This window comes from Scyliorhinus torazame, chromosome 17 (assembly GCF_047496885.1).
Source record: "Scyliorhinus torazame isolate Kashiwa2021f chromosome 17, sScyTor2.1, whole genome shotgun sequence".
NCBI classification, from domain to species: Eukaryota; Metazoa; Chordata; class Chondrichthyes; order Carcharhiniformes; family Scyliorhinidae; genus Scyliorhinus; species Scyliorhinus torazame.
The window spans coordinates 76,148,922-76,162,233 of record NC_092723.1 but is presented as its reverse complement, the minus strand read 5'-3'; the positions used below and the strand labels follow the sequence as shown (position 1 = coordinate 76,162,233).

General features: G+C 54.2%; 1 protein-coding gene across 2 annotated transcripts in view; it reads left to right on the top strand.

Annotated features, from left to right (window-relative positions):
* Positions 1-13,312, top strand: part of LOC140393955 (methyltransferase-like protein 27) — a 99,496-nt gene that overhangs the window by 69,519 nt on the left and 16,665 nt on the right. The window lies entirely within an intron of this gene.

The following is a 13,312-nucleotide window of genomic DNA, read 5'->3' as shown; positions in this document are numbered from 1 at the left end:
CGGCTAGCAGCTGTGGCAAGGGGAGAGAGGGCGAGTTGGCTTGGATTCTGGTAGCTTCATTATCTTGCTGGCTGTTTATAGTTCAATGTCTGGAGGCCGTGTGTTTGTTAGCTGCAGCTACTTTTGCCTGAGGCAGGAATCCGGAAATGGCTGTTCACTCGTTCCTCCGCCATGCCTCGCAGCTGGGTGCTGCGGGATGGGGAGAGAGGGCATTGGCTCAGATGCTGGGAACTTCATTATATTACTGACTGTTTAATGCTCACTGCCTGGAGGCCTTGTGTTTGTCAGTCACAGCCCCTTTTATCTGTGGTAGCAGCCTGGAATGAAGTGTTTTCCCTCTCTTCTGCCATGTTGGGTGTCAATTTGACTTTCTGGCTGGTCTGCTGCTGGGAGCTGTGGGAAGGGGAGGGAGTGGCGGGTTGATTCAGATGCTTGTACCTCCTTTGTATTGTTGTTTGGTTCCTATCTAATATGTATTTGTTTTTTTGTGTGTAATTACACTGTTAAGGTTTTGCATTTGTCCTGATGTTTTGTTCTTTTGCCATTGTATAGCACTGTGCCATGTCATAGCATCCCGACAGTGCAGAAAGAGTCCATTTGGTCCATCGAGTCTACACCGACTCTCTGAAAGAGCACCCTGCCTAGGCCCACTCCTCCACTCTATTCCCATAACCTCATAACTCCACATAACCTTTTGGACACTAAGGGGCAATTTAGAATGACAAATTTACCTAACCTGCGCGTCTTTGCACTGTGGGAGGAAACCGGAGCACCCGGAGGAAACCCACGCAGACACGGGGAGGATGTGCAAACTCCACAGGCAGTCACCCAAGGCCAGAATTGAACCTGGGTCCCTGGCACTGTGAGGCAGAAGTGCTAACACTGTGCCCCCCTTGTACTTTTATAGTTATTGTGATATGTGAATTGTTATTAAACTAAAATATACCCAAGTGGCTGCAGGTTGCGTGTGCTCTGTGCTCTCCTGCTGTTTTGACTCAGGACTGATTGAAGATTTTAGTGTTTGGTTGCTGGCTGCCTTTTCTACTCCTGAAGCTTGGAAGGAGGCAAAGGAAAGCTGTGAAAAACCTACTATAATAACAATAATCTTCATCGTCACAAGTAGGCCTACATTAGCACTTCAATGACGATACTGTGAAAAGCCCATGGACGCCACATTCGGATACGCAGAGGGAGAATTCAGATTGTCCAAATTATCTAACAGCAAAGGCTGGATTCTCCGATTTTGAGACTACGTGCCGACACTGACGTTGAAACAGCAGCGTTTTCCGACAGCAAAAATGTCTCAACAGCCGCACCGGTTCAGCAACTCGGAATGGGCAAGCACCATCGCCATGTGGAGCGCAACCGGTCCCAAGCAAAACGGCGCCGGATTCGCCGGGTCCGGGATTGCCGCACGTGACCTATCCCGCCCCCAACCCCCCCTCTCCCGCCCCCAACTCCCCCCTCTCCCGCCCCCAACCCCCCCTCCCGCCCCCAACCCCCCCCCATCTCCCGCCCCCAACCCCCCCCACCCCCACCGATCCTGGAACGTGACCCACAATCGCGCTGGCTGCAGCACACCGAACTTCACCCCCTTTCGATGGAGCACCGCCTTAGCCCGATTAAAACCCGCTCTCTTCTTAGCCACCTCTGCACTCCAGTCCTGATAGATTCGGATCTCAGTGTTCTCACACCTGCTGCTCCACTCTTTCTTGGCCCATCTCAGGACACACTCTCTGTCCATAAAGCGGTGAAACCTCACCACTACAGCCCTTGGCGGCTCGTTGGCCTTGGGTCTCCTTGCTAAGACCTGGTGAGTCCCATCTAGCTCCAGAGGCCTCGGGAAGGCTCCCGCGCTCATCAGCGAATTGAGCATCGTGCTCACATAGGCCCCGGCATCGGGCCCCTCCACTCCTTCGGGGAGACCCAGAATCCGAAGATTCTTCCTCCTCGACCTATTCTCCAGGTCCTCAAATCTTTCCGCCCACCTCTTGTGCAGCGCGTCGTGCGGCTCCACCTTCACCGCCAGGCCCAAGATCTCGTCCTCGTTCTCCGAGGCTTTTTGCCGCACTTCCCGGATCGCCGCCCCTTGGGCCTTCTGGGTCTCCACTAGCTTCTCAATCGCCGCCTTCATTGGCGCCAGCATTTTGGTTTTCAGCTCCTCAAAGCAGTGTTTAAGAAACCCCTGCTGCTCCTGCGACCACTGTGCCCTTGCTGCTTGGTCTCCACCCGCCGCCATCTTGTTTTTTCTCCCTCTCACTATTCGCTGCTCCAAGATCACTTTTTTCACCGCTCCACTCCTGGTCCAATCCATATAATGTCGGGGGGATCTTTCTGTCACCTTCCCACACTGGAAGCCGTCGAACAATTGCCGTTGGGGCCCCTCTAGAGTGCCCAAAGGTCCGTTCCCGGCGGCAGCTGCCGAACGTGCGACCTACCTAGGCATAGCCGCAACCGGAAGTCCCACATCACTGTTTTCTAAAAGGTACATTGCATACACATCCATTTCTTAAAGGCAGTCTTGCATGACAGTCACACTGTCTCTCTGCTCATCCGCAGTCTCCGTCTGCATGCCCGGTCCAGCAGGTCCTCGAATGACATGCAGTGCCGGTACACACCGGGCCTCATCTGGCGCCTCCTTGGCACCTCCTCCTCCTCCTCGGCCTGTTGGGCCTTCCAGCCTGAGCGGCTGCCACCTGCCCCTCTGCAGCCCGCCCCTCTGCTGCAGCCTCCAACTCCTCTCTGAGTGGCTCCGCTCACGCTGCCACAGGGCTTCATGCAGAACTGTGGTCATCGCCACGGTGGCCAGCATCGCGGTTTGATGTCTGAATGCCATTGTCTGCAGGGGTTGATAGGCCAACATGTCAGCATGGCACATACTCCCGTGCCCATCCTGGTACCATGGGCTACATGGTGGCCCCAGTTGGCACTCCGGGCCCCTCAACCCAGGACCTGTCGGTGCCCCTGGCAGCAGGGGTGGGCACCAGGAGCAGCTGGCGCTGCCCTCACTGGAGGCTGCCATCAGAGTGGCCATGGGTTATCCCCCGGTGGGCGGTTGCCGGTTGGGTAGGGTGTTCAGGGCTGGGGGGGCACCCATACGGCCGGCATCACTGTGTAGAACCAGGGGGCAGCGTGGGTGGTCAGCAAGATGGCCGCTGTAAATGCGGTTGGTGCCTGGGCACCACCCGAGTCCTGTGGGGGACCCATCCGGCTGCTCAGCCCTGTCAGGACACCCCACCCCCACCCCCACCGCAGCCAGCACGGCCGGTGTCCGAGCCGGCAGCCCACAGTCACTCCACGCCATTTTCTACTTCCTCTCTCTTGCTCAGCAGCCAGGAATCCAGGTTTATGATTTTTATAACCACGAGTGAACCACGGCGTTGGGAAATTGGCCCATTGGAGGTGCTGAATTACGGAGGCCCCGGAGCGTCGGGTGTCAGGCCCGCTAATGAAATGCCAAATGTACTTTCAGGCCGCGTGGCGAGTGTCACATTTACGCCATTTTGGGAGTGCCGGAGCATCCCGATTTGGCGTCAAACCGTTGTCAACCGCGATTTTGGCGTTGGAAGCTATTCGCCGACCAATTACGATTCCCGATTTCGCCATCAGCACCCGGAGGAAACCCACGCAGACACGGTCAGAACGTGCAGACTCCGCACAGACAGTGACCCAAGCCGGGAATCGAATCTGCGACCCCGGTGCTGTGAAGCCATTGTGCGAACCGCTATGCTACCGTGCTGCCAGTACTACCAGTCTAAAGAAGGGAAAGAGTTGCTTTCTCACTCCTACGCTTTGAGTTCCTATGGCTCAGGTACTGACCGTCCCTGTTTTGAAATTGTGCTGCTGGAAGCTGCCATAGAGGGAGAGGGAGGAGGGAGCCTGCCTGCTGCTGTAAATACTGGTCTTCTGCTTTCTTTGACCTGGAATGAGGCACGGGGAGGTTTGTGCTGACTTACTACCGGGCTGAAGCTGGAGGAGGGTTTGATCTTGCAGTTTGTTGATATATTTGCTGCAATGTTTGTTTATTGACTTTTAACTGTTTATTGACTTATGTCTGGAACTGTGTGCCTCTTGTCAATGAGACCAGGTGCCGACGCAGTGGAGGGGCGGCGGCCCGGTTCGGCTTTGCAACTCAGAGGTTGTGTCAGGATGCCTTTATTGCCTACTGGTGACTTTTTGTCTTCGTGGCTATTTGCTGCTCTCGGTTTGGGAACCGTGCAGGTTGCTGATGGTTTCTGTTTTCCTTTTGTACTGTTATTGGCTTATGGGGAATTATATGCTTGATATCATGTTATTGTTGTTAATTGTTTTTCACCTTGCAGCTGTGTGCTCGCCAGTTGCAGCCCCTCCTGCTTCTTGGCCCGGGGTTTGTGAGTTTACCCATGCTGGTGAAGAGGAGGGCTTCTCTCTCTCTCTCTCTATCCTTGCTGCATGTCACCATTGGGCACCTTTCCACTTGTTACGACACCCTGGGCAAATGTGCAGTCAATTCCAGCTCCACAGACCCCAGAGTCCCAACCACATGTTTTCCTGAGACCTTTAACCATTGACTGGTCCAACAAGTTAGACACCAGATTTATTAAAGTAAAATGTTAACAAACTGTTTATTAATAACAAAAGGAAAAGATGAATAAATAAAAAGCAGGGCAATGGTCTACCAGTCTACCTAAACCCAAGACCCCATCCCATCTTCCACCCAGACAGAAACAAGACAGACACAAGGTAAGACTTGGTGAGGATAAAAAAACAGGGATTAAAGGGTAAATTTGAGATGACTCTTCGATGCTGTGGTTTCAGCCTCTGGGAATAGATTAATAGATTTGCACAAAGATCTTCAGGTTGGCACCTGATGGAATGAGGTACAGGGATTTTCAGGCCAGCGTGATTCCAATCGCTCTCACCAGATGGTTCTGTACACCGAATGTTCAGATCAGTGCACGTCTGCTCTTCTACCACCAGATGCAGCTTTCGCTCTGTAATTACTACAACTTTAACTCCGGGATTAGCAATCTTTCCCTTGCCTGATTTCTGTACAAAACTCTGGCAGTTTTCTGTACAAAGCTCTCACGTTAAGCTTACATTTTGAGCTCTTCCCAGTCTTCCAGAGAGAGGGTTGAAAGGTGACAGACCTGGTGAATGACTGCTTGTTTTCTTACTCCACAAGCCCTCCCAAAAACTTGAATGCTGTCTGCCTCCTCACTCGGAGAGCCTTCACAGAACTGGCTCGGAGGTTTTAGGAATTGCTGGGCAGAGAGAGAGTGTCTTCCAGTTGAAACCTGGCTGAAGTTAAATGGAGCTCTGCCCAAGACCCACCTTCTTTCCTGAAAGCTTCTGACCGGCTTCTCCAGTCAAAGACAGAGATAGGGGCTGGCAGCGAATCCTACATTTACCAATTGGCTGCTGGCAAAGTCTATATTCACATTGACATCACAGGTTCTGCCACAGAACCTAGAGGGATTTCGTGGCCCGGTCCATCAGGACAGGGATCCCAAAGGGAGCAGTAATGTTTTAGCAGCTAACCAGAAGACGGTAGACCAAAGCAGACACCAGGACAGGGATAAAAAAAGAAACACAGGGAAGATAGAAGATTTGACAACAATATCCTAATGTGGGGCCCCTGCAGGGGCTGGGGTGGGATGGGGTGGGAGTAGTGTGCGCTGGTTTGGGTGCTGGTGGCTGTGTTTTCTTATTGATTGTTTAAGGTTTTGTTTATGGTGTAAAGTTAGTATTTTCATTGTACTGTTGCCTTTTTTGTGGTTTCTCTGTATGTTGCCTTGACTTTTGTATGATGAACCTGTTCTTTGACTGAAGTGTGCCCCCTCTTGGAAGGGAAGGGGTGCTTTTCCTCTCCTTTCTGGGGTGGGGGGCGGGGGGGGTACGCACTGGCTTAGATGCTGGTGGTTTTGTTTCTTGCTGATTGTTTTTTTTGTCTATAGTGTATTGTGGGTAATTTCAGTGTATCGCTGTTTGCGCTACAATTTGTTCTAGTTTTTTGTATCCTGGTACTGTTATTAAACTAAAAATATACCTAAGTGATTCCCGTGGGTACACATGCCATTGACGACACCAGTTGTTACTGCCAGCATCCCAATCAGCATGTGAGGCCTGGCCACTTGTCCTGAACTCCGGAAGCATCAACTCTACTGAGGCAGCAGCTAACAATACAACATCCAAACTTTGGACCTCAGCACTGGGGATATTGTAGCCAGTTAAAATGGCTAACTCCCGATTTAAAATGGCGAACGGCAAAGGCTGATGGGAAAGTCAGCCAACAGGACACAAACAGGCAGCTGCGGGTTGAGTGTGTATTTACCTCTGGAAAGGCCAGACAAGATCGATACCGGCAACCATCAGCATAACAAAACACCAGCCACCTGCATATTAATGAGCAATCCCCAGGAACAATGAGCAACATTTAGACACATAAAGTCAAACTAGACTCCGTGGCACCAGCAGAAGTCTACACAATGGGAGGTGAACGACCACCTCAAGACCGCCCATCGATCAGGGAACCGCTCCAGCATTGGAGAAAATCGAACAAAGTGATTGGGACGAAGGTACAGGGTCCGCCCCGAAAGGCAGGAAGCCCCTGGGGACTATAAGAATCAAGCTCAAGTTCAAATCGCCGCTCTGCTTCTCTTCTTGACCGGGTCACTCAGCAACGCGAACCAACCCTTGACAGTGACCGGTCCAGCCATCGCTGAAATCTAGTAAGTCTTACTTCAACGCTCGCTACAAGATAGGCGCTCCTAGCTACCAATCTGTACCAACTTCGAATCCCGCAGGCTCAGAACCCGAACGAAAGGCCATTTGTTTCCCTGACCTGGTGGGCCAGTTCCGAGTTAAGTATTGGCCTGTTAGTCGTAGAAGTAGCTTAGACGTAGAATTTTTTAAAAAAATAAAATTTTTATTAAAGGTTTTCATAAAATATCAATAACAAAATGAGAAAGAAAAAAGAACCCAACAGGGGTAAGTACAAGACACAATCTAAAAAAGCAACCCCCCAAACCCCTCCACCCCCGTACCTAAATAATAAATTAACATTAACACCCCGACTTAAGACAACAGGTGTATACACCCCCTCAGACCCTTCCAGTGTAAATAACATAAACAAAAATAAAGTAAACCCCCCCCCACCCCCCGAGCTGCTGCTGCCATTGACCAATTTCTAGCGTTCTGCCAGAAAGTCTAAGAATGGTTGCCACCGCCTAAAGAACCCTTGTACCGACCCTCTCAAGGCGAATTTCACCCTCTCCAATTTAATGAACCCTGCCATATCGCTGATCCAGGATTCCACACTTGGGGGCCTCGTATCTTTCCACTGAAGGAGAATCCTCCGCCGGGCTACCAGGGACGCAAAGGCCAGAATTCCAGCCTCTTTCGCCTCCTGCACTCCCGGCTCCTCTGCCACACCAAATATTGCGAGCCCACAGCCCGGTTTGACCCTGGATCCTACCACCCTCGACACCGTCCTCGCTACGCCTTTCCAAAATTCCTCCAGCGCTGGGCATGCCCAGAACATATGGGTGTGATTTGCTGGGCTCCCTGAGCACCTAACACACCTGTCCTCACCCCCAAAGAACCTGCTCATCCTTGTCCCGGTCATGTGTGCCCTGTGCAGCACCTTAAACTGTCTGAGGCTGAGCCTCGCGCATGAAGAGGAAGAGTTCACCCTCCCTAGGGCATCTGCCCACGTCCCCTCTTCGATCTCCTCTCCCAACTCCTCCTCCCACTTACCTTTCAACTCCACCACCGAGGCCTCCTCCTCCTCCTGCATCACCTGGTAAGTTTCCGAGATCTTCCCCAATCCCACCCAACCCCCCAAGAGCACCCTGTCCTGTACTGTGTGTGGCAGTAGCCGTGGGAATTCCACCACCTGCCATCTGGCAAACGCCCTTACCTGTACGTACCTGAAGGTGTTCCCCGGGGGGAGCCCGTACTTCTCCTCCAGCTCACCCAAGCTCGCGAACTTCCCGTCCACAAACAGGTCCCCTAATTTTCGTATGCCTGCCCTGTGCCACCCCGAAAACCCTCCACCTGTTCTTCCTGGGGCGAACCGGTGGTTCCCCCGTAATGGGGTCCACGCCAAGGCCCTAACTTCCCCCTATGCCGCCTCCACTGGCCCAAATTTTGAGGGCCGCCACCACCACCGGGCTCGTGGTATACCTCCTTGGAGGGAGCGGCAGCGGCGCCATTGCCAGTGCCCCCAGACTCGTACCCACACAGGACGCCGCCTCCAGCCTCTTCCATGCAGCCCCCTCCCCCTCCATCACCCACTTGCGCACCATTGTCGCATTGGCGGCCCAGTAATACCCACAGAGGTTGGGCAGCGCCAGCCCCCCCCTATCTCTACTCCGCTCCAGGAACACCCTTCTCACCCTCGGAGTCCCTCGCACCCACACAAACCCCATTATACTCCTGTTAACCCGCCTGAAAAAAGCCTTCGGGATAAACACGGGGTGGCACTGGAACAGGAACAAAAACCTTGGGAGCACCGTCATTTTGATTGACTGCACCCTACCCGCCAGGGACAGCGGCAACGCGTCCCACCTCTTGAACTCCTCCTCCATTTGTTCCACCAGCCTTGTAAAGTTAAGCCTATGCAGGGCCCCCCAGCTCCTGGCCACCTGGACCCCCAAATATCTGAAACTCCTCTCCGCCCTTTTTAGTGGGAGCTCGCCAATCCCCCTCTCCTGGTCCCCTAGCTGAACTACGAACAGCTCGCTCTTCCCCATATTGAGCTTGTACCCCGAAAAGTCCCCGAATTCCCTAAGGATCCTCATTACCTCTGGCATTCCTCCCACCGGGTCCGCCACATACAGCAGCAGGTAGTCCGCATAAAGCGACACCCTGTGCTCCTCCCCACCCCGCACCAACCCCCTCCAGTTCCTCGACTCTCTCAGTGCCATAGCCAGGGGTTCAATCGCCAGTGCGAAGAGCAGGGGGGACAGGGAACACCCCTGTCTCGTCCCTCGGTGCAACCGAAAGTACTCGGACCTCCTCCTATTTGTGGCCACACTCGCCATCGGGACCTCGTACAACAGCCTAACCCACCTGACAAACCCCTCCCCAAACCCGAACCTCTTCAGCACCTCCCACAGGTACCCCTATTCTACCCTATCGAAGGCTTTCTCAGCGTCCATCGCCACCACTATCTCCGCCTCCGCCTCCCTCGCCGGCATCATGATAACGTTCAAAAGCCTCCGCACATTCGCGTTCAACTGTCTCTCCTTCACAAACCCTGTCTGGTCTTCATGGATGATCTGCGGCACACAATCCTCAATCCTCGTGGCTAAGACCTTCGCCAGCACCTTGGCATCTACATTTAGCAAGGAAATCGGTCTGTAAGACCCACATTGCAGGGGATCCTTGTCCCGCTTCAGGATCAAGGAGATCAGTGCCCGGGATATCGTCGGGGGTAAAGCCCCCCCCTCCCTTGCCTCATTAAAGGTCCTAACTAACAGCGGGCCCAACAGGTCCATATATTTTTTATAGAACTCGACCGGGAAACCGTCCAGCCCCGGTGCCTTCCCCGCCTGCATGCTTCCTATCCCTTTGATCAGCTCCTCCAGCCCAATCGGGGCCCCCAGTCCCGCCACCAGTCCCTCTTCCACCTTTGGAAACCTCAATTGGTCCAGGAAACGGCCCATCCCTCCCTCCTCCCGTGGGGGCTCGGATCGGTACAATTCCTCGTAAAAGTCCCTGAAGACCCCATTGATGCCAACCCCACTCCGCACCACGCCCCCTCCCTGTCCTTAACTCCCCCGATCTCCCTAGCTGCGTCCCGCTTCCGAAGCTGATGCGCCAGCATCCGGCTTGCCTTTTCCCCATACTCGTAGACCGCCCCCTGGGCCTTCCTCCACTGCACCTCCGCCTTCCTGGTGGTCACCAGGTTGAATTCGGCCTGGAGGCTGCGCCTCTTCCTCAACAGTCCTTCCTCAGGCTCTTCCGCATACCTCCTGTCTACCCTCACCATCTCCCCCACCAGACTCTCCCTCTCCCCCCGCTCCCTCCGCTCCTTGTGGGCCCTGATGGAGATCAGCTCTCCCCTCACCACCGCCTTCAGTGCCTCCCATACCATCCCCACTCGGACCTCCCCGTTGTCGTTGGTCTCCAAGTACCTCTCTATATTTCCTTGGACCCGCTCGCTCACCTCCTCGTCCGCCAACAGCCCCACCTCCAAGCGCCACAGCGGGCCCTGGTCCCTCTCCTCCCCCCATCTCCAAGTCCACCCAATGCGGGGCGTGGTCCGAAATGGCTATTGCCGAATACTCGGTATCCTCTACTCTCGCTATCAGCGCCCTACTCAAAATGAAAAAGTCGATTTGAGAATAAGCCTTATGGACATGTGAGAAGAATGAAAATTCCCTAGCCACCGGCCTTGCAAATCTCCAAGGGTCCACCCCTCCCATTTGGTCCATAAATCTCCTCAACACTCTAGCCGCCGCCGGCTTCCTGCCCATCCTAGACCTGGAGCGATCCAGTGCAAGATCCAACACCGTGTTAAAGTCTCCCCCCATTATCAGGCCCCCCACTTCCAAGTCTGGGATCCGACCCAACATACGCCGCATAAAACCCGCATCGTCCCAGTTCGGTGCATACACGTTGACCAGTACCACCCTCTCTCCCTGCAACTTACCACTTCCCATTATGTACCTACCGCCATTATCTGCCACAATGCTCGACGCCTCGAATAACACCTTCTTTCCCACCAAGATCACCACCCCTCGATTTTTGGCATCTAGCCCCGAGTGAAACACCTGACCTACCCACCTTTCCTCAGTCTCACCTGGTCTGCCACCTTCAGGTGTGTCTCCTGGAGCATAACCAGATCCGCCTTGAGCCCCTTCAGGTGCGCGAACACGCGGGCCCACTTAAACGGCCCATTCAGTCCCCTTACATTCCAGATTATCAGCCGGATTAGGGGGCTACCCACCCCCCTCCCCTGCCGACTAGCCATGACCCCTCCTTGGCCAGCCACGCGCCCACACTCCACACCCGGCCCGTTCCCCACAGCGGCATACCCCCGTCTTGACCCACCCCACTCGCTCCTGCTCCTCCTTGATCTTAGCAGCAGCAACTCGATTCCCCCCCGCCCCCGCGGCTAGGACCCATCCTAGCTGGTTTACTCCCCCCATTGCACTTCCGCAAGTCAGCTGACTCCTGCTGACCTCGGCCACTCCCGCCTCCCCTTCGACTCCTCCCATTGTGTGGCACACCCTCCTCTCCCGCTCCCCATTCACAGGCTCTCCCCCTCCGTTCAAAGCGCGGGAAACAATCCTCGCTTCCCCGCCCCGGTCCCGTCCCCCCCAGCCTTCGGCGCGGGAAAAAAAATCCCGCACTCTCCACCTACCAGGCCCCGCCACCAACCAAAACAGTGCCCAACCCGCCCCATCCACCCTCCCCAACCCAAAAGAGAAAAACACAGAGAAAAAGAAACCCAAAACAATGCAAAGGCCCCCCCCACCGAACCAAAAATAGGCATAACATATCCACCGCAGTCCCCAATCGCCCATCCCGACCCTCAGTCTGTGTCCAGCTTCTCGGTCTGAACAAAGGCCCACGCCTCCTCCGGAGACTCAAAATAATGGTGCCGGTCCTTGTAGGAACCCACAATCCCGCCGGCTGCAACATGCCAAACTTCACCCCCCTCCTGTGCAGCACCGCCTTCGCTCGATTGTACCCGGCCCTCCTCTTCGCCACCTCCGCACTCCAGTCCTGATATATCCGAACCTCCGCGTTCTCCCACCTGCTGCTCCTCTCCTTCTTGGCCAACCTGAGCACACACTCCCGATCGACGAACCGATGGAACCGCACCAGCACCGCCCGCGGAGGCTCGTTAGCCTTGGGCCTCCTCGCCAACACTCTATGGGCCCCTTCCAGCTCCAGGGGCCCCTGGAAGGACCCCGCTCCCATCAGCGAGTTTAACATGGTGACCACATAGGCCCCCACGTCCGGCCCCTCCAGCCCCTCCGGGAGGCCCAGAATCCGCAGATTCTTCCGCCTTGACCGATTCTCCATCTCCTCGAACCGCTCCAGCCATTTCTTGTGGAGCGCCTCGTGCGCCTCCACCTTTACCGCCAGGACTAAGATCTCGTCCTCATTGACAGAGATCTTTTGTTGAGCCTCTCGGATCGCCACCCCCTGGGCCGTCTGTGTCTCCAGCAGCTTATCAATAGCAGCCTTCATCGGCTCTAGCAGGTCCTTTTTAATCTCTCTGAGGTAGCGCTGGATACCCTCCTGTTGCTCCTCCGCCCACTGCCTCCACGCTGCCTGGTCTCCGCCCGCCGCCATTTTGTCCTTCTTCCCTCCCTTCTTCTGGTCCACCACCACCTTTTTTGTCACCCCGCTCCTAGTTAAAGCCATATACTGACGGGGAACTATTATTAACTCCTTCCCACACCGGGAAACGTCGAAAAAGTGCCCTTGGGGGCCCTGAAAAGAGCCCAAAAGTCTCGAGTGGGAATTCTTTTGGCAGTGTTCGCTTCACCAATCTGCCCCAAAATGTCCGTGGAAACTCCTGAAAAAGTTCTAAGTGTCCGTTCCAGACGGGAGCTGCCGAATGCGTGACCTACTCCTCCATGGCCGCCACCGGAAGCCTCGTCCTCGCTTCTTCAGTGGCCCTGGTGAGATCTTTTCACAGTTGTTCCCTCTGCTGTTAGAATTCACTTTTGATAAAGGTCCTCAGGACTGTTTGCAGCTTTAAGCTTGCCCTTCCCCCACGTGCATGCTGCAAACTGCTGCAAATGCTGTTTATCCTGTTGCAGCCAAATCTTCCACTGCTTCTGCCGGGCCTGGCAGCCAAAAGACACAACACTCCTGGGGGACACCGTCAGGGGAGTGTTGCAGTCCTCTTGCCACACCGGGAAATGTCAAACAAATGCCGTGGGGGCCCTGCAAAAGAGCCCAAAAGTCCGTTCCAAGCGGGAGCTACCGAATATGCGACCTAGCTCTGCATAGCCGCACCCGGAAGTCTCGACGTAGAATTTATGCATGAGTAGCAATTACTGTGTATAATAAATGTGCTTTGATATAAATCTTACTAAGCGGTGTATTGGATTATTGATCATTACTCGGACTTGAACCACGTGGCGGTATCATAAAGATACCTGGCGACTCAAGAGCAAAGGTGATAAAACAGAGCAATTAAACTGAGGCAAAAGTTAGCAACATTTATTTGGCGACATCCTGACGGGACCCGATCTAGAAGTGGAAAACCACTCTGGGAGAACCCAAGAATTTGAATTGGAGATCCAATTGGAAACAGAAAACCACAAGCGTTCAAGCAGTTCTGATCAATAGTCATAATTCG